Genomic DNA, 23,191 nt, shown 5'->3' with positions numbered 1-23,191 from the left:
CAGCAAAACTAAGTGGCTCGTTCAGCCGCTCCGGCCACGAAGCTTCGTACCTGGAGAGCGTCTGAATGGTCTGAGACTCTCATCAAGATTATAAACTAAAAGTTTTACCACGGTGTCAATCTGGTCTAAAAGCATAATGATTTGAATAGGAATGAATTCTGCGCATGTGCGTGAACTGGACTCATAAAATTTCTCTTGAATATAAAAATATTTTGAAATTAAATTTTATTTTTAAAGTATATCATTTTGAAAAGTTCTTAGTAAGTGTTGGAATATTGGATAAATATACCTAAAATAAATAAAAGAAAAAAAAAAAAGAAAAGAAAAATATATTTAAAAATTTTCATTTTCGAGACTCGAACTGATGTCCAGCAAAACTAAACGGCTTGTTCAGCCGATCCGGCCACGAAGCTTCGTAGCCGGAGAGCGTCTGAATGGTCTAAGACTCTCATCAAGATTATAAACTAAAAGTTTTAACACGGTGACAATCTGGTCTAAAAGCATAATGATTTGAATAGGAATGAATTCTGCGCATGTGCGTGAACTTGACTCCTAAAATTTCTCTTGAATATAGAAATATTTTTACATTAAATTTTATTTCAAAAGTTTAACATTTTGAAAAGTTCTTAGTAAGTGTTGGAATAATGTATACCTAAAATAAATAAAATAGAAAAAAAAAGAAAAGAAAAATATATTTAAAAATTTTCATTTTCGAGACTCGAACTGATGTCCAGCAAAACTAAACGGCTTGTTCAGCCGATCCGGCCACGAAGCTTCGTAGCCGGAGAGCGTCTGAATGGTCTAAGACTCTCATCAAGATTATAAACTAAAAGTTTTAACACGGTGACAATCTGGTCTAAAAGCATAATGATTTGAATAGGAATGAATTCTGCGCATGTGCGTGAACTTGACTCCTAAAATTTCTCTTGAATATAGAAATATTTTGACATTAAATTTTATTTCAAAAGTTTAACATTTTGAAAAGTTCTTAGTAAGTGTTGGAATAATGTATACCTAAAATAAATAAAATAGAAAAAAAAAGAAAAATATACTAAAAAAATCTCATTTTCGAGACTCGAACTGATGTCCAGCAAAACTGAATGGCTCGTTCCGCCGATCAGGCCACGAAGCTTTGTAACCGGAGAGCGTCTGAATGGCCTAAGACTCTCATTAAGATTATAAACTAAAAGTTTTAACACGGTGTCATTCTGGTCTAAAATCATAATGCTTTGGATAGGAATGAATTCTGCGCATGTGCGTGAACTTGACTCCTAAAATTTCTCTTGAATATAGAAATAATTTGACATTAAATTTTATTTTAAAAGTTTAACATTTTGAAAAGTTCTTAGTAAGTGTTGGAATAATGTATACCTAAAATAAATAAAATAGAAAAAAAAAGAAAAATATACTAAAAAAATCTCATTTTCGAGACTCGAACTGAAGCCCAGCAAAACTAAGTGGCTGGTTCAGCCGCTCCGGCCACGAAGCTTCGTACCCGGAGAGCGTCTGAATGGTCTAAGACTCTCATCAAGATTATAAACTAAAAGTTTTACCACGGTGTCAATCTGGTCTAAAAGCATAATGATTTGAATAGGAATGAATTCTGCGCATGTGCGTGAACTGGACTCATAAAATTTCTCTTGAATATAAAAATATTTTGAAATTAAATTTTATTTTTAAAGTATAACATTTTGAAAAGGTCTTAGTAAGTGTTGGAATATTGGATAAATATACCTAAAATAAATAAAAGAAAAAAAAAAGAAAAGAAAAATATATTTAAAAATTTTCATTTTCGAGACTCGAACTGATGTCCAGCAAAACTAAACGGCTTGTTCAGCCGATCCGGCCACGAAGCTTCGCTGCCGGAGAGCGTCTGAATGGTCTAAGACTCTCATCAAGATTATAAACTAAAAGTTTTAACACGGTGACAATCTGGTCTAAAAGCATAATGATTTGAATAGGAATGAATTCTTCGCATGTGCGTGAACTTGACTCCTAAAATTTCTCTTGAATATAGAAATATTTTGACATTAAATTTTATTTTAAAAGTTTAACATTTTGAAAAGTTCTTAGTAAGTGTTGGAAGAATGTATACCTAAAATAAATAAAATAGAAAAAAAAAGAAAAGAAAAATATATTTAAAAATTTTCATTTTCGAGACTCGAACTGATGTCCAGCAAAACTAAACGGCTTGTTCAGCCGATCCGGCCACGAAGCTTCGTAGCCGGAGAGCGTCTGAATGGTCTAAGACTCTCATCAAGATTATAAACTAAAAGTTTTAACACGGTGACAATCTGGTCTAAAAGCATAATGATTTGAATAGGAATGAATTCTGCGCATGTGCGGGAACTTGACTCCTAAAATTTCTCTTGAATATAAAAATATTTTGACATTAAATTTTATTTTAAAAGTTTAACATTTTGAAAAGTTCTTAGTAAGTGTTGGAATAATGTATACCTAAAATAAATCAAATAGAAAAAAAAAGAAAAATATACTAAAAAAATCTCATTTTCGAGACTCGAACTGAAGCCCAGCAAAACTAAGTGGCTCGTTCAACCGATCTGGCCACGAAGCTTCTTACCCGGAGAGCGTCTGAATGGTCTAAGACTCTCATCAAGATTATAAACTAAAAGTTTTAACACGGTGTCAATCTGGTCTAAAAGCATAATGATTTGAATAGGAATGAATTCTGCGCATGTGCGTGAACTGGACTCATAAAATTTCTCTTGAATATAGAAATATTTTGAAATTAAATTTTATTTTAAAAGTTTAACATTTTGAAAAGTTCTTGGTAAGTGTTGGAATAATGTATACCTAAAATAAATAAAATAGAAAAAAAAAGAAAAATATACTAAAAAAATCTCATTTTCGAGACTCGAACTGAAGCCCAGCAAAACTAAGCGGCTCGTTCAGCCGATCCGGCCACGAAGCTTCGTACCCGGAGAGCGTCTGAATGGTCTAAGACTCTCATCAAGATAATAAACTATAAGTTTTAACACGGTGACAATCTGGTCTAAAAGCATAATGATTTGAATAGGAATGAATTCTGCGCATGTGCGTGAACTTGACTCATAAAATTTCTCTTGAATATAGAAATATTTTAAAATTAAATTTTACTTTTAAAGTATAACATTTTGAAAAGTTCTTAGTAAGTGTTGGAATAATGGATAAATATACCTAAAATAAATAAAAAAAAAAAAAAGAAAAGAAAAATTTATTTAAAAATTTTTTTTTTTCGAGACTCGAACTGATGTCCAGCAAAACTAAACAGCTCGTTCTGCCGATGAATAGGAATGAATTCTGCGCATGTGCGTGAACTTGACTCCTAAAATTTCTCTTGAATATAGAAATATTTTGACATTAAATTTTATTTTAAAAGTTTAACATTTTGAAAAGTTCTTAGTAAGTGTTGGAATAATGTATACCTAAAATAAATAAAATAGAAAAAAAAAGGAAAGAAAAATATATTTAAAAATTTTCATTTTCGAGACTCGAACTGATGTCCAGCAAAACTAAACGGCTCGTTCTGCCGATCTGGCCACGAAGCATCGTACCCGGAGAGCGTCTGAATGGCCTAAGACTCTCATTAAGATTATAAACAAAAAGTTTTAACACGGTGTCATTCTGGTCTAAAATCTTAATTCTTTGGATATTAATGAATTTTGCGCATGTGCGTGAACTTGATTCCTAAAATTTCTCTTGAATATAGAAATATTTTGACATTAAATTTTATTTTAAAAGTTTAACATTTTGAAAAGTTCTTATTAAGTGTTGGAATAATGTATACCTAAAATAAATCAAATAGAAAAAAAAAGAAAAATATACTAAAAAAATCTCATTTTCGAGACTCGAACTGAAGCCCAGCAAAATTAAGTGGCTCGTTCAACCGATCTGGCCACGAAGCTTCGTACCCGGAGAGCGTCTGAATGGTCTAAGACTCTCATCAAGATTATAAACTAAAAGTTTTAACACGGTGTCAATCTGGTCTAAAAGCATAATGATTTGAATAGGAATGAATTCTGCGCATGTGCGTGAACTGGACTCATAAAATTTATCTTGAATTATAGAAATATTTTGAAATTAAATTTTATTTTTAAAGTATAACATTTTGAAAAGTTCTTACTAAGTGTTGGAATAATGGATAATTATACCTAAAATAAATAAAAGGAAAAAAAAAGAAAAGAAAAATATATTTAAAAATTTTCATTTTCGAGACTCGAACTGAAGACCAGCGAAACTAAGTGGCTCGTTCAGCCGATCCGGCCACGAAGCTTCGTAGCCGGAGAGCGTCTGAATGGTCTAAGACTCTCATCAAGATTATAAACTAAAAGTTTTAACACGGTGTCAATCTGGTCTAAAAGCATAATGATTTGAATAGGAATGAATTCTGCGCATGTGCGTGAACTTGACTCATAAAATTTCTCTTGAATATAGAAATATTTTGACATTAAATTTTATTTCAAAAGTTTAACATTTTGAAAAGTTCTTAGTAAGTATTGGAATAATGTATAAATAAAATAAATAAAATAGAAAAAAAAAAGAAAAATATATTAAAAAAATTTCATTTTCGAGACTCGAACTGAAGACCAGCAAAGCTAAGTGGCTCGTTCAACCAATCTGGCCACGAAGCTTCGTACCCTGAGAGCGTCTGAATGGTCTAAGACTCTCATTAAGATTATAAACTAAAAGTTTTAACACGGTGTCATTCTGGTCGAAAATCATAATGCTTTGGATAGGAATGAATTCTGCGCATGTGCGTGAACTTGACTACTAAAATTTCTCTTGAATATAGAAATATTTTGACATTAAATTTTATTTTAAAAGTTTAACATTTTGAAAAGTTCTTAGTGAGTATTGGAATAATGGGTAAATAAAATAGAAAAAAAAAAGAAAAATATATTAAAAAAATCTCATTTTCGAGACTCGAACTGAAGCCCAGCAAAACTAAGTGGCTCGTTCTGCCGACATGGCCACGAATCTTCGGGCACGGAGAGCGTCTGAATGGTCTAAGACTCTCATTAAGATTATAAACAAAAAGTTTTAACACGGTGTCATTCTGGTCAAAAAGCACAATGCTTTGAATAGGAATGAATTCTGCGCATGTGCGTGAACATGACTCCTAAAATTTCTCTTGAATATAGAAATGATTTGAAATTAAATTTTATTTTTTGAAGTATATAATTTGGAATAATTCATAGTAGTTGTGGGTATAATGGAGAAAAATAACTAAAATAAATTTAAAACAAAAATATTTATAAAAACTTTTTTTTGTTTCGCAGACTCGAACTGAAGACCTACAAAACTAAGTGAAGTGCCTTGCTGATCTAGCCATCAAGCCTCCCTTCCCGAGAGCGTCTGACCGGTCTAAGATTCTAATTGTGATTAGCCAATTAAAGCTTTAAGACGGTGTCAATCTGGTCTACAATGTTGTGAATAGGTACGAATTCTGTGTATTTGCGTTAACTTGACTCGTAAATTTTCGATTAAATATCGAAATATTTTGACATTAAACTTTATTTTTGAAGTATAAGATTTGGAATAGTTCATAGTAAGTGTGGGAATAATGGATGGAAATACCTAAAATAAATTTAAAAAAAAGAAAAGAATAGTATTAAAAAAGTGACCGTTGAAGTAGATTAGTAAGTTGCGAAAGCTTAATGTAAAACGCTATGAAACCGAGAATGTATGTTTTAATTCAGAATTGTTCATTCATTTATTGTTTATATATCAGGCATTTGTTTGCATTATATATAGCGTGCTTCTCGCCAGAAATTGTTTTGCATAAAGGTAGGACTTCGAAAGTCTTTACTTCGGAAGAATTGGATATCCCAAGTCCAAAAAGTTCCGAACGAAAGCATTTTGTATAAGGAAGTTAAAAATCACTCGGTAATATTTACTACATGTATTTTTTTAAAAAAAAAGAACAAAGAATTTTTTTTTAATTTTTTAAAATCAATAATTTTTTATAAATTATTTGCTTGAAAAACACCTATATCATAATATTATTATAATCACAATAATTCTTACGATCTTAATAGATGAATCTGAATTGTTACTTTGAGCAATAATGTGTAATAATGTTTGAATCCTGTTTGTTATGTATTTCATTACAGCATAACAATAGCTAAATAATAATTAACTGTTGTAACAATATTTCAAAGGTATAACAGTGTGAATAATGTTATGTTTTTTCATTATTTGCTTGTTTTTCTTGAGATACGGTGAGCTTTACTTCGACTGAAAATCGACGTTTGATTTTTCAAAGTGCTTTTGATTTTAAAAACTGCAATTCAAAATGACGAAGGAGATAGTAGCTACTGTTTGCCTTTTGCTCTTCTGGTTGTGGAGTTGGTTTGAAATATTCTGCAATCTTAACTTTTGGCACTGTTTCAATCTTTTTCCATATGTGGTTTTCTTCATGATTTTGAACCATTTGGACTCTAAAGGCAAAGGGCGTCAAGATGTAGCTTTGCAAGCGGAAATTGAAATAGTGAAGGATGTTTCCACTCAAACGAATGATTTGTTTGATGAAATGAAAGTTCATGGACGTATGCTGCTTCTTGTCAAACGTTTTGTAAACAAATTGCTCACTTAGTTTGAACATTGATAATGAAACAGTTACGATGATTTTCCGGCAAATACCTGTACCCTACTTGCGATTTATATTCCAAATGAACTGAAACAAAACAGCGTTTTCGACAAATAGCTAGGATTCCTCTGCATTTTCTTCTTCTATTCAGCTGAAAAGCACGCACAAGATAAACTTTTTGTGACATATTATGTTTGAAACTCCATTACAAAGAGACACTTACTATTAAAACCACAGAAAAATATAAACTGCAATCTTTTCTGCTCACTCGTACAATAGTTTTGTCAAGAATTATCCGAATATTGAGATTTCTTCAGCACTGAAAAAAAGAAGCAATGAAAAATCCTCAAGTAAATCTACTCTGGTATCTCCTCGTCATTTTTGAGTATTTTGTAAATACTCGTGTAAATATTGTACATAGATTTTATTTTTATTATTTTGTTTGTATATATATTATCACTGCGGACTCTATTATTATTATTTTTTAGTACATATACTTTTTATCACTTTGGACTTTATTTTTAGATGAAGATAAGTAATTTCTTCTAATATTGTGAAAATACTTATCCAAATGTGACATATGAAGCCTCATGAAGGCACCACGGACTATGACATTTTGGCCTGCTCTTTAAGGCCTACCCGATTTTGACTTCTGCCTCAGTGAGGTATCCCGGACTTTGACTGTGGACATGTAATTGGAAGATTGAATGAACATACGAGACCAGCATCTGGCATTGATACTTTTTGAATGAACTGATATCGCAAATTGTAGCGGCAAGACTCTGGCACTGACTTCTGGTTGAACATCTAGTGGGTCTGTAAGAACGTACAAGACTGAATCACACCTCTCAGCATCTTCTGACTTGGCGACGGCAGCTCTGGCACTGACTTCTGGTTGAACATCTAGTGGGTTTGTAAGAACGTACAAGACTGAATAACACTACTCAGCATCTCTGGAACTAGTTTCTTTGAACATTAAAAAAATGGATCCTGAGCAATTTCTCGTTGTTTTGATATAAACATTTTTTCTTACAATAGTCAAAATTTGCAATAGCTGGTTCACTCAAAAAATAAAATTTCGGCTTCAACCACATATATGTGTATTTGTTTCCTTTATTTTATAGGTTTCTCATAATACCCCTATTTATCGTCTCTAGCAACCACATGATTCATCCATAACCTTAATAGCATTAACTTCTTTGTGCTAACCATCTTTAAAATCTACAATTTATTCCGCTTTTGGTAAGCTGAAAGCATTCGTTGTTATGATAAATAAATAAAGAATAAAATAAATAATTTCAAAATTTTTTTTAAAAATTAGAAGTTAAGAAAGTATATTAGAAATGAGTTTTAATATTTTATCTGAATTTTGATATATTAATCAAATCAAAAAGTGCGTAAGTTCTGTGTTTATTGATATATATAATTTGCATACCTTTTTTTTTATATTAAAGTTGCTAAAATATTTTGCAGAACGAATCTATTCAATATGTAATATTTAATGAGCTACTTATTGAAAGTGCTTTATTAACTTAATTAATTAAACATGAATTCTAATTAAACTTTTATAAGATTTGACGCAAACTCTTAAGACAGCAGCGTTTTGCTAAGTTTTTATTTATTCGAAATTCTAATGCAAATTTCCTCAAAAGAATATCTTTGAGTTACATATTCCCAAATTACTAAGTAAATAAGTATCAAGTTTGGTAGCATTAGGTAAAAAAATTCGCACTTTTGAGAGCCTGTGTAGTTAAACACATAGTTATATACACACATTCATCTCGATTATTATTATTATTATTAGAGATTTGAATTAAATTTTGATGCATTAATGGAATAAAATGGGCCGACTATAATTTATCCAAAGATGTTAATTCTTTTTATTGGTACGTTAATCGATTATTAAAGATTGAATCTGCTGAAGATATGAAATTAAATTATTTTTTTTATTGTAATCATATATATTTTCATGTGAGTTTCAAATATGTATACTTAATTGGATAGCTTCATTCTTAGAAAATATTAACTTAAGTAAATTATAAGTTAAAGAAAGAATCGGAAACAAAAATCTACTAAAAGTAATGAAAAAAATAGATTTTTAAAACTGACTTTTAATATAAAAAAATAACTGCTGAAAGTTACAATCTTTAATTTCAGATACTGAATAAAAATATATGAACTGAGAAAAAAAATAAGAAAATAAAGAAAATGAGCTATAATTTTTTTTAAATAAAATAAAATAAACTAAGATTTATAGTTAAGAAATAATAAAAAAATTGTAATATATAGAAACAACATACTACGAACATGCTTATCGAAATGCATAAGTCTTTAAATGAATATAAGTACCAAGTAAGCTGTAATTTATCATAAAATATAATTTAATTTTTTTTCTTCGGACAATAAATGTAAATTTCTATTTTATCAAAGCAAAGAATTTAAAGACTCACAGATGCACGTATAATTTTAATGAGATATTGTTAGGATTTTTTAAAGAGTTATTTATATTGAAAATCTTAGTTTGTTATCGTATGATATTTGTGAACTCTGTGAATTAATAACGTTAATTTAAAATAAATTGAATAATTATACTCCATGGATCCTCCAAAGATGACTATTAATATATAAAATAAAAACTAAATGTTAAAAGATACTGTTTTTCCTACCTTAAAGAGATTCACAATAGACTTCGATATTTTATTATAGTATCATGGAGCTGGAATAGATTAGAATGACTCATAAACCGAATAGGTATAAACTCATAAAACAAAACAGCTTTGATATCCCTCCTAATTTGATTCTTAAAACTATTCTCTAGGGAGAATAATTTTTTTATTATATTATAATGGAGCTGGAATAGATTAGAATGAATCATAAACAGAATTGGTACAGAAAACACAAAAACAAAACAGTTTGGATATCCCACCCAATTTGATTCTTAAAACTATTTTCGTGGAAGAACCTTTTTTTTATTATAGTGTCTTGAAGCTGGAACAGATTAGAATGATTCATAAACAGAATAGGCATAAAGCTCATAAAACAAAACAGCTTTGATATCCCTCCCAATTTGATTCTTAAAACTATTTTCTTCCGAGAATTATTTTTTTATTATAGTGTCGTGGAGCTGGAATAGATTAGAATGATTCATAAACAGAATAGGTATAAAATTCATAAAACAAAACCGCTTTAATATCTATCCCAATTCCTACTTCGTAACCACAGAGCGTCTGAATGGTCTAAGACTCTCATTATGATTATCCACTAAAAGTTTTAAGACGGTGTCATTCTGGTCTAAAATCATAATGCTTTGAATAGGAATGAATTCTGCGCATGTGCGTGAACTTCACTCCTAAAATTTCTCTTGATTATAGAAATTTTTTGACATTAAATTTTATTTTAGAAGTATAAGATTTAGAATAGTTCATAACATCTGTGGAAATAATGAAAAAAAAAAATACCTAAAATATTTTTTTTAAAAAAAAGAAAAGAATAATATTAAAAAAATTATCATTTTCGAGACTCGAACTGAAGACCAGCAAAAGCAACAGGCTCGTTCTGCCGATCTAGCCAGGGAACATCGTACCCGGATTCCGACTGAATGGCCTAAGACTCTCATTAAGATTATAAACTAAAAGTTTTAACACGGTGTCATTCTGGTCTAAAAGCACAATGCTTTGAATAGGAATGAATTCAGCGCATATGCTTGAACTGTGAACTTGACTCTTAAAATTTGGATGAAATATAGAAATATTTTGATATTTATTTTTTTCTTCAAGTATATGATTTGGAATAATTCATAGTAGCTGTGGTTATAATGAAGAAAAATATCTCAAATTATTTTTTTAAAAAAAAAAGAAAAAAATATGTATATAAAAACTTTTCTTGGATTCGAGATTCGAGCTGAAGACCTGCAAAACTAATTGCCGCGCTTTCCTGATCTAGCTACCAAGCAACGTATTTTAAGATCGTCTGAACAGTTTAAGATTCTTATTATGATTATCCAATAAAAGTTTTAAGACGTTTGCAATCTGGTCTAAAAACGCAACGCTTTGTATAGGAATGAATTCTGCGTATTTGCGTTAACTTGACTCTTAAATTTTCGATTAAATATAGAAATATTTTGAAATTAAATTTTATTTCTGGAGTATATGATTTGGAATAATTCATAGTAAGTGTGGGAATAATGGACAAAAATAACTAAAATAAATTAAAAAAAGAAGAAAAGAAAAATATATTCCTTGATTTCGAGATTCGAACTGAAGACTTGCAAAACGCAGTGTGAAATATATTATGAATGCAATTGAAATTCCAAATTATCTAAAATATCCCCTTCGATATCTCACAATTTTTATGGTATTATTTTGATATCCATATTTTTTAAAAAAAACAAGAAAGTATCATAAGAAAGTAGTATTAAGACATTTATTTTTTGAATAGAATCATTATTATTTTCGCGAATTAAAATATTTGCTCTTGTAGTTGAATTTTAAAAATATATTCTGCATACAAAATAGAATTTTGAAAGTATTAGAAATGAAGGCTTATTTTTCCTGTCTCCTAAATAAAATCTTCCATTATGTAAGCTTTCAAAGTCGCATGCCATGTGTCAGATTCCAGACCTTTGCGTCATGGATGCTTCTTTATTGAGAATCATTCCGACACTGTTCCTAACCTTCTCCAGTGTTCTTTTTAATCAATTTACTATAACGTCTCCGTGTTTATTTTTCTGTACAGAATAAATGCTTTAAATAATCCTTCATAAATCTCCCTTCCATTCGTATAAATTTAAAGCCGAAATATTTTCCCCCTATGATTTTTTATGGCTGTTTAGAATAGTAAATTCGGAGAAAGCTTTTCTATTCCCGGTGAGAGCTTTAATGGTATTCTTTCCTCTAAAATTGCAAATATTTTTTTAATAAAATTTAGATGAATTATAAATAGAAATAGGATTTCAATTCATTGAAAGATTTTCTACCTATACCTCACACATTTACGATTTTTGTTTTGACTTCCAGATTTAATATATTTTTCTTTTAATACTTTGATAAAATATTTAAGTTTATAATAATGCAATTTTCATTTATGTGAAATTTCACACTCTTAGGATATTCTTTTAATAGTTAGTCATTTAATCTAGAAACGAAGACCAGAAGATATTCATAATATAAAATATTACAATTCTGTAACTGACAAAAAAGAAAAAATTTTCTTTACAATAAAAATTAGCTATCTGTCACAATTTACAAATCGGAAAAGAGTAGAAATCAGGAAATCAAATTAAAAATAATATTTAAATGAAATAGTATATATGTAATAACCGATTTTAAGAAAGTAATAAAAGAACATTTTAATTCATTTTCAGATAAATTTTAATATGAAAAATAACAACGAAACTTCAAAGCAAATTTTACAATTCACATCCTAACGAGTTCTAAGTTTCTAAAAATGCATTCTGCACCAAGATAAAGATCTTAAATTTACCCATTGACTATCAGAAACGAACATACCAATAGTCTTTAGTTTTAAATTCGAAATCATATGAACACGACTTAAACAATGAAATTTTTATGAACACATTGTTAAAAAGCAGACTAAAGTTCCAATTCGTCAAATTCTTTTAAAGCATTTCTAGAGCATGGCCTATTTCTAACTTTTTATCTGTACTCTATCATTAATTTAGCGAATGAATTCCAATGATTTACATGCAACTAATTTACGTTTGAAAATAATAAAATCATTTAAGGTAAAGGATAGAAACAAATCTATTGATTCATCTTGTGCTTTTCTACTTTTAATTTAAAATCAACTCAATATTCTTCAAAGGACTTGGATGTATGTACGTCTTACACTCAGTGCACGGATTTGTTACAGGAGTGGCTTTCAAGAAATTTAATACTTTTGTCGAGACAATTATTCGAAAGGAAACAAGAATATTTGAATATTAAATACAAAATGAATTCTAATTATACAAACTTTATTTGCAAGTTTAATATACAAAAATTGAATGTCACAAAAAAAATCGTTTACAAAATTACTACAACATTAAAGTAGAACATAAAAGCATTGAATTCAGAATTCAGTACAGATATCAAATTAAATTAAACAGGTATCAAACTGCCAAAGCAATAATTCAAACAATTTTGAAAATAAAAGTACTCAGTTAACATAAAATTTATATACTTGAAATGGAAAATTTAATACAAGTATTGATTATTAAAATGTAATTAAGGAAACAACACATTTATAGAAATTATTATTTAAGGATAGTATATAATTTGAACATTCATTCTAAGATTTTTCCAATACATAATTCAATTTAGAATAAGTGAGAATTTAATATTTTATTAAATAGCATAGAATAAAAATTAAGAACTTCTGAAAATCTGATAAAACTTAATTTACTCGTATTAATAAAAGAAAGCAATCTAACCTACGTTATTCAACATTCATCGCATCCATTCACATTTTTTCCTCAACTAATATTTTATTATACTTTAGTAGATTTTTAGAAATATGATTCATGCTAATCATGCGCGAATATCATTTTCTGCGAAAGCATTCTGATCATTGTGGTGATCAGACACAATGATCAAATGCCTTCGAAGAATCTGAGGACATTTTGATTGGCTGGCCGGCCGAGTCAATCAAAGTATCCTCTATCTGCGGATGTACACATTTAAGTAAAATTGAAGGCCAAAATGACGAGATTTAGAAATTATTACTTATTAAAAGATTAATGGTGAACTTGGAATACTAAGCATTACTAACTTTTTATTTTTAATAAATTAATCATTAATTTAACCTGAATAAATTTAACAAGAATAAAATCTTTTAAAAACCTAACTGCAAATGGATGCAACGGACAGATGCTTATTTAATATAACTACAAATACAATGCCAAAATTTTTCTGAAAGTATTGCAATTAGATTACAAATGAATGATCATTGATACCATGTTTTTAAATTTCTGTTCAGGAAAAATGAATGTTGTGCATTTTACGGTTATTCAAATGTGAAAGTTAATGAAAAGAGAATAAAGCCCTATCGTATCCCATAATTTAAGAATAATTACAGTTCCAATAATTAATATTATCAAATTCAATATATAAGCATAAGACATCTTTGCAATGCACAACATTGTTTCACGTGGGCAAACACATAACTTAAGTTTGAGCAATATTTATTGAAAATATTTAAATTTCAAATAATCTTTAAGAAAACAAAGTAGACATGTGGACAACGCATTTTTTTTTCTTTTGCCATTTCTTTCATGCAAGGTACAGGCGCGTTTCCCCTGCCATTGACAGCAGTGATTATTTATATATTTTAAATTAGACAAACATACAAATACATATTAAAGAAAATTTCATTTTCACAAATTTTGCTTTCACATCAAAATTTTAATAAAAAAAAATTGAGATCTTGATAACAAGGTATAAAACAATATTTCAAAGGCTAATGTTAAGACACTTATAGAAAAAAAAATATTTGTTGCTAAATCAGAATTATACGCACATAGCCACTACAGTAAATATACCGAGTTTGTAATAACTTATTTCATAGTCACAAAGTGAAGTTCTATTAATCATTAATTATCACCCATTTTTAATAAATTTAATAAGAATAGAATTTTGATTTAAAAAAATAATTGCAAATGGATGCAATGTACAGATATTTGCTTACTATAGCTACACAAATCATGATAAAATTTCTCAAAGTGCTGGAATTAAATTTCAAATAATGATCTTTGATACCATGTTTTTAAATTTCTATTCAGGAAAAAATGAATCAAATTGCTTTCGCGATCTTTGACATTCAGTAATAAATGAAAACAATGGAAGACTATTTTGTAAAATCTATCAATAAATTGAAAACTGTCTACAAACAATTATGCTGATGAAAAGGAATAATAGCTAATCGGTTATCAATAACAAAAAATTAAATTTTTAGAATTTTAATAAGGCAGTCGATGATGAAAAATAATCTTAACAAATCATCTAATATCATGAAGATGCCTTCTCTGTTTACAATGACGGAGAAATGTCAAATGCAAATTAAGTCGTTTTATACTTTTTTTTTTCAAGTAATTGCAATTCTGGGACAGTTGCTGCGATCCCTGGCTATATCGCTGGGTCAGTAAAAAAAAGTCTAACTTACTAACTTTTAATAAGAGTATGGTTACAAATGAAATTTTAAAGTCAATTTTAGACATCCTGAGAGAAAAATTCTTCTTTAGGTCTTGTTGAAAATTGGTTTTAGATAACTTAGAAAAATCAAATACTTACAAATTTTAATTTATCCATAAAAATGTTTCATATGTCTAGAATATTAAAAAAAATACTTGTTTCTAAAAGAGTAGAATATAAACATCAACTTTGAAGGAAATATAATGAACCAAAAGCTTAACAATTTCCAAAACTTAAGAAATATTGATTCATATGCCAAACAGGCTTTGAATGATGTACATTTCATGCACTTCAACCTTTTCCAAGTTCGAAATGAATTACTGCATTGGTTGAAAGAATTCTCCAAAAATATATAAATATTCAAAACCTTAAAAATGGAAGAATAAAACATTTTAGAGATGTATTGATGTCCTCAAGTAATGTTAACTCCATATACATTTACATTTCCACTATGCAGATCATTGACAATATTTTGGTACCAAATATGCATTTTGGGTTTGGTCTAATATTTACAATTTTACAAACTGCATATGTTGGATCTTCATGCAATATTTCATTACTAAGGCTCCGAGTTCCGATATGCGCTTGAACATTCCGGATGTCATCCGTTGTACCACGATCATTTCGGCCAACTCATGTCAATATCTGAAAAGAATAAATATTTGAATTAATATAGATCTGAAACTATCAAGAATATCTTTATATTCTGGAGTAGAAGCGACTTTATTTCGCTCTTTAAATCAATTATTCAGTTTTTCGATAAGAGAATTTGCTTACAATTTCGTTATTCATAGAAGTGAAAATAGAAATTTTAAAATATAGATTTACTAACATCTTACCTTACTTACCTTTTCGGTTTTTGAAATTTAAATTTATTTTAAAATTGAATTTGAATCATTGGCTAAATAAAAAATATTTCTTTCCTGAATCTTCCGAAAATGTTTATGCTGTGAGGATCAGAAGTGGCACGAATAAGAAATGCTCAAACAACCGTCCAATAACCGCAGTCATTGGTTATACTTCTGAATACAGTAGGTTATTTTTGTGAAGTCCTCAAAACGTTCACAAAACCCTCTTAGGCTCCGAAAGCAGACGCATTCGTCCATAGGACAAAAAAACATGGCCTAAAGTTTCGCTTGAAAAATATTTCTTTCGTAGACTTGTAGATGAAATTTTCTGGTTTATTTAAATACTTGAAAACGAGCTTACTAATATCAGTATGTACCGATTATTACGACTAACGAATATGACATTTTAAACATTAACTGCAATATGTTTTTCATTCTAAAAAATGAGCTGATGAAAGAGGACACGAAACAAAATTACATGGAAACATCTTTTACTTATTTCTCACATGCGCAAGTCTGAAAAGGTTTCTGGCCATACAACATCTCTTGAAAGCCTGAATGATTCTCAAATGTCAAATCTTAGATTTCTATTATAATTCAGGAACTTGGCATGTCCTCGAATGTCATCTTAAGAGAATGTTTTCCATGAATTAAGCACAATTAATGTGTATTGAGGGAGTGAGTATGGAATCGAGAAAGTTGTGTGATACCGAGTGCTAATAGTTTTTTTCAGAACAGTGGAATCGGTAAATTGTTAAACCTATTTATATAACCAACAAAATGAAAAGGTATACTTTTAGTTATTTGATAGTCGAGTCAGTTGATTGGATACAATCTTCATTTCGATACGACAATTATTTTAATTTGCAGAACTTACCGAAACCACTTCAGTACTGCTCTTTCCTGGGCATCCAGACATCCTCTGTATATAGAATTTGTAGCTGGAACTGAAAAGGACATTCATTCTATAGATGGAGAGTGCCATTGTTCAAATAAATGACATGAGTTGTATTCTTTGCACAATGCGCTGCTGTAGAACCAAGTAGTATTTAGGTATTAGGAAGGTTAAGTAAAGTGGTTCAAACGGATGTTATCTCACAAATTCTTGCTGGCATTACACAAAAAAATCGTCCAAATTAACATTGGTTCCATAGTTGAAAACAGTATAAGAAGAAATCTTCATGGTTATTTTCTCCTATCACAAGTTAAGCATGTTAAATCCACATGATTCTGATCTCGTTTCTTTGAAACCACTCGTCTGGCATATGGAGAGATTATAAACCTTTCACTTTCAATCCACTGTGCATATTGAATGTAAGTTTCCGTAATTTGCGAGTACCAAAGACGATGCATTTTGAACTTGGTTCAAGATTTCTAGCTCTTAAAACTATCAATTAAATCTGTTGGACCACGAATATATTTTAAAAACGGCTCAAATTCCAAAATCCTCTTGAAGATTCCAGGTATTTCCTGTTGGGCCATGGTCATTTCGGGCAAAACATGTCTATCTGAAAAAATTAAATAATTTAAATCAGCAGATATGAAAACATCCATCAAAAATATCATGAAATGAAGGATTATATTGATTTGAAATTTTGCACTTTCAAACTACACCGATAATTCAAAATCACAAAAGAATTTACTATTTTATTTATAGAATGAAATTTACTGTTTCTTAAACAAGAAATGTTTTAGAATTTTCATCAGGTCATTTTACCTTTAAAACTAAATCTTTTCGTATTTGTAATACATCAGTAAAACCTTTCATCCAACCATTTCATTCTTTCATTATAAAAAAGACAATTCTAATTTTTTTTCGAGCAATAGCCTATTTATTTAGAAAAAATAAATGGAGCATCCAGTTTATAAATTATTCTTCAGGCACAATTGTTGATTATACTTGATATCAAAGTTTATATGAAAACGAACTTTTTTTCCCGTTAGAATGCTCTTCTAAAAAAAAAAAAAAGAACCACAATATGCATCGAGATAATATATGAAATTTTATTTAAGAACAAATCAGTTTTAATTTTGTAAGACTGCAGTTTTAATTTCATAAATTTTCTTAATTAGATGCTTAAACAGGAATTTGATGATCTTAACAAAAAACATTTACTGTTACGACAAATAAAGAATCGGAAAGAAAATAATTATAATTTTTTTACGTAACAGTAATACGTTTGGTCATTCTAGAAAGAAAGTTTCAGTTTGGCTTATACAAAAACAATGCAAAGTTGCCTACAATTTTTTTTTTACCTTTTCATAGGTGCTGGAACCGATTATCTGAAATGGTTCCTGGCCAAGCAGTATTTTTCGAGCGAGATGACATACAGATGACCATTCCAAGCAGACTTCCCTCTCAGGCGAGTAATTACTTGGAAACCTAGGTATACAAATTTGTCTCATGGTATAACACGCATTTAATATTCCAATTCTTGTAGTTCTTTTACTGGGAGGAATCCGAATGAAATATTTTGATAAATACTGCTAAATAATTATCTTTAGCGTCTTTTTTGTAGCCTCCAGAAACTTGCTTTCTAGATGAACAAATTAAAATAGCTTCCAAATGCCATATCGTTTTGTCAGTTTCATTAATAAAATTCGAGTACTTACTGTGCCTTTGGATACATAGACGTATCTTAAGCGAATACTTCCTCGCATCCAGGAAGAGTGATATAGATGGATGGCATGTGTACGAAACTGAGAAAATACTGTGGTTGGTGGCATACCTTTATCACGCAAGCTGGTATCTATTAAGTGTCAAAAGTTATCCAGCCTATGAATAAATAATGAAACACAATGAATACATTTTTATAGTTCCAATTACCATTTGAGTAAATCAAATGATTTTATTTAATCTTCATTCCGATATAACAATTATCATAAATAGCATAACTTACCGATATTACTTCTGTGTCAAACAATAAAATGTTTTCTGGCCGTCTGGACAGCTGCTCTCCGTACTATTTGCCAATAGCTGTAAATGCAGTCAATCTTCTTATGGGGAATGACGTTGCGCAATTGTTCCCATTAAACGCAGATGTCTGCTCAGGATAATCTGCTTCTTTAATGATGTCTGTGACTTTCCATTTCACTCAAATGATTAAAAAAATGTAATGAATCCAACAGAAACTATGTGGTTTTAGTGAAACAGTTTAAATACAAGATCTAATGTTCGAATCATTTTTACACATTGAGCCTACCAACTTAACATTACTTCACTCGGCACATCTGTAGAAAAAGGCACAAGAAAACAATCATCACGGTTCTTTACTCTGTCATATTAACCTGTACCATGTAAAATCCAAATAATTGTGGCACTCGCATCGTTTAGAAGCCACGTGTATTGAATATCCAGAGATTATTAATGTTTCTTCCTCATTTTTTCTAAGGATCCATAAAGCGTGTATATTTTAATTTATCTTAGAAAATTTCAAATAGTTTAACGGCAACTAATTGTTAGCGGTTACCATTTCTATATAGATATTATTCTTGTGTAAGATACTTTTGCAGGATAATCTGCGCTGAGAATCAAGGTTTAGAACATAACTAATTCAATTCAGAAAGCAAAGATAACCGTTTTTAAATTTTCGAAGGTGAATTGCTGGAAAGTGATCAAATCATGCGTTTTTGTTTACAATAAGCAAAGTTACTCTCAAAAAACGTCTTTATCTTAAAACATTATTTTATATTTTTAAGAAATTCTATGAAAATATTTTTTTTTTTTTTACATATCGAAGTACAAAGAAGTGCAATACCAGATTTGTTTAAATAAGTTTAGAATAGCTGCATTTAAAGTTTTTTTTTTTTTTTTTTTTTTTTTTTTTTTTTAATTTTTATCTCTAAAGCTCAGTTACCCAAGTTTTTCTATCGATGCTCTAGCCAATTACTTATTTTCATTGAAAACTATTGAAATCCTTCCCCCACCCACTGCATTCGATATATGAGGTTATTCAAACTTTCTTTTTGTTGTGATATGGAGCGAACTAAATTGTTTCTAAATTCTGGGAGGAAATGAAGTTCAAATAAGCTGATCTAGTATACTTTATTCAGAAGAAATTACATGCTTTCAACTTCAGAAATATCTTATCAGTTTAGGGTTGATCGATAATGCAATGCTCAATCAAAACTAATTTTTTATGGGATGCGAAATTGTTACATCAATTAGAAGAATAATATATATGCTATTTTAAACTCTTAATTTAATCAAATTAATTTCCAATACCTTATCTTAATTTAGCCCATAGTAAAATATGCTCTTATTTCCTGATCTCATTCCACGTATGAAGCTGTATAAAAATTACAGCGCAATCAATCCAAGTATCAAGTGAAAGCGATCCCTTCGGAGCCCTTGTCAAAGGTCACCACGTGTATTGAATTGGCGCGTGTCCGGAAATCTCATGTTGTAGAAGACTAGTGATCATTTGTTTCGTCACTTTTTTCTTACTTCTGCTTTTGTGTCACGCCGCGCCTGCTTGTAAATAAATCATGCATGTCTCCCTGGAGAGAATAAAACGAAATTAAAAATACAAAGTCTCTTCACTGCTTCTGAAACTTGCAATCTGCTTCAAACAAAATAATGTTACATATTATATACATATATATACACAGAGAGAGGGATACCAAATAGCGGAGGCCCACAAGATTACTTTTCATATAAGATAGGGATTTTAATTCCAAGACGGAGAAAGAGGGATTGTTAAAAGAATGAAATGTTTCATAATTGAACTTTATGGAAAAGGAGCTATTATTGTTTTTTATGGCAAGAACTACGAGTTGAAATTTAAAAAGACAATTAAAGTCAACTTTTATTCGAAATTATAGAAATTTTGACTTAGGCTTAATTCCAGTTAAGCGGTCCTCTTAAATGAGAAAAAGAGATTATTCGAAGAAATTTACAGGATTTTCTAAAAGAGTCCATAAGATAAATTTTATTTTTACTAGCATTTGAAATTTTATGGGGAAAAAAAAAAGGATTTTTAAGGACTCCTGTCTGTCAAATTTCAAATTTAACGAAATATGAATTTGAATCATTTCTGCTCCTCAAAAAGTAAGCATTAAAATGCTATGTGCCGATTCCACTCCACCATTAAATTTTACTACATTTATTGGTTACAATCTTTATGAATTGCATTTGTTGTCTTGATGCGAGAGTTCTCATTATGAGAGATTTTCTGAAATAATGTCATGAAGCAAATTTCATTAGTTCAGTCGATTTATCTGTTAATTTATTGTTCAATCTTTCGTCTGATTCGAGGATATTCCAAGACAAATCGGGAACTCGCCATAATTAATCAGTCATGTATCCATTGAAAAAAAATCCATAACTGCTGGATTGGTAAAATCCAAATTCATTTTTTTTTTAAAATTATTAACGGAGGCCTTCAGAAATAATCCGAGTTTAACATTTAGAAAAAGCTGAGCATTCTGTTAAGCCCTTTTTCGCATTACGTTTCTACTTCGATCTGTTCTACTTTATATCGAAATATTATTTGTAATGTGAAATTAAGTTCCGCTGAAATAGATAAAGTAGCTTATTATGAAGTACACAATTGCGGCAACATTTTTTCATTTAACGTTTTCCATTTCCACAATCCTGACACACACACACACACACACACACTAATACATTTTATACACTGGACCACAACTTACGAAATAACTATTCACATACATGCATTGCCCACGCCGACACCACTACTCCGAAATCACAATCCACACTCACACACATTATCCATACCACGTCCAACATGACCCTCGACATTACAATCCACACTCGCACACATTACCCATGCCGCTTACAGCGCCACCCTCGACATTACAATCCACACTCGCACACATTACCCAGGCCGTTCCCAGCACCACCCTAGACATTACAATCCACACGCATTACCCACGCCGCTCCCAGCACCACCCTCGACATTACAATCCACACTCACACTCATTACCCACGCCGCTCCCAACACCACCCTCGATATTACAATCCACACTCACACTCACTACCCACGCCGCTTCCAACACCACCATCGAAATGATAATCCACACTCACACTCATTACCCATGCCGCTTCCAGCACCACCCTTGAAATGACAATCGACACACATTACACAACCCGCTTCTAGCACCACCCTCGAAATTGATTGCAATTCCCACACACACCTACGCCGTCAACACCCGTACTCCGAAACCAGAATTCATACACTACCTAAGCCGCCAGCTACTCCTCCACTCCATGATTCTCTCATAGCAGTACGTATGTTGCTGACACCAGGTCCAGGTCACAATTCCCGTACCCTCACAGGCATAATTACTTAAGCCGATAACTCCATAAATTTCCGATTCTCAACTTTACATTCATCATTCGAAAACCGGACGAGTTAATCATTTCTATTCCCCAACATTTATGTACGGAGTTACCACCCCAACACCGTGCGCGAAGCACATCGTTGGTGCGAGTGGTGGAACCCGAGCAATTATCTACAAGAAGCTTACCACAGAGGTCTTCACCAAGGGACACACCCAACCCACCCGTTTGGCAGAGCAAACAGCGGCGGCTTGTTAAAGCCTAGGTATGCGGTCGTTTATCCACGCAATGATTTGGTGGATGACATGAATGTTGTTAGGAGCTTTAAGAAGCTGATGTTTATCATGCACGTTAATTAATTTTTGCCTGAGTAAATGAGTATGTTTGCACTCATATGTAATGGTCCGGTGTACCAACTTTGCCACAGTCGCAAAGTGGATCGTTGGTAAATCCAAATTTGTTAAAGTAGAAGGGAAATCTCCCATGACCTGAGAGGAATTGTATCAGGAAAGGATGGAATGATTTCATTTTAGTTGATACTTTAGGGAAATATTTGTGCGTTTGTGGGCCTTTTGTGCTACTTGCCCACTCGTTTTGCCATTCTGCTAATATGCAGCGCCGAATGTCAGCCTTCAAGGTACCATGTGACTTGGTGACATGCGTGTCGATGGAAACTTTTTCGGTACCAAGTTTTGCTTGCCTGTCAGCCTCTTCATTACCTTGTATTCCAATGTGGGCTTTGACCCAATGGAGGGACAGTCGAAGATGGGAGTTGACTGCTTTTATTCTGTCTGCTATTTGTTTTAGCATCCAGCTTTTGTGTTTAGGCGAAGCCAGAGCTGAAAGTAGCAAGAGCGAATCCGAGTATATAGAGACTTTGCTCCAAGGATTAGTGAGATCTATGTAATTGAGGGCCATGAAGAAGGCATAGGCCTCTGCTTGGAATACCGTTGAGTGGTCGTCTAGGCGATGGGAGTCCACAAAAACTAGTTTACCGAAGTAAAAGCAAGCAATGGCAGATCCCACCCGATCGCCAATTTTAGAACCATCAGTAAAAATTTCAATACCTTCACCAGATGGTTGTTTTTTCAGGAATGGGAAAGTTAGCCATTCACAGGGATGTTGGTCGTATGGGTTGTAAGTTGGTTCATACAGTTCGGGATCTAGGATTGTGTTTTCAAACTTAACTTGAATTTTTTGCACCTTAATTAGAAAGTTCGCGAAAAGCTCTTTTGCACGCAGGTGAAGAGGCAAGATACCTGCA

General features: G+C 31.0%; 1 long non-coding RNA gene across 1 annotated transcript; it reads right to left on the bottom strand.

Annotated features, from left to right (window-relative positions):
* Positions 1-12,711: 12,711 nt before the first annotated feature.
* LOC129976091 (uncharacterized) lies at positions 12,712-19,345 on the bottom strand. The gene is made up of 4 exons (XR_008785084.1): positions 18,524-19,345; positions 18,237-18,399; positions 16,501-17,131; positions 12,712-15,420 (listed from the first exon to the last, which is right to left on the bottom strand). It is a non-coding gene; the product is annotated as an uncharacterized LOC129976091 (long non-coding RNA).
* Between the last annotated feature and the right edge of the window lie 3,846 nt (positions 19,346-23,191).

This window comes from Argiope bruennichi, chromosome 7 (assembly GCF_947563725.1).
Source record: "Argiope bruennichi chromosome 7, qqArgBrue1.1, whole genome shotgun sequence".
NCBI lineage: Eukaryota > Metazoa > Arthropoda > Arachnida > Araneae > Araneidae > Argiope > Argiope bruennichi.
Note: the sequence above shows the minus strand (reverse complement) of the source record. Positions and strands in the feature narration are given on the sequence as shown.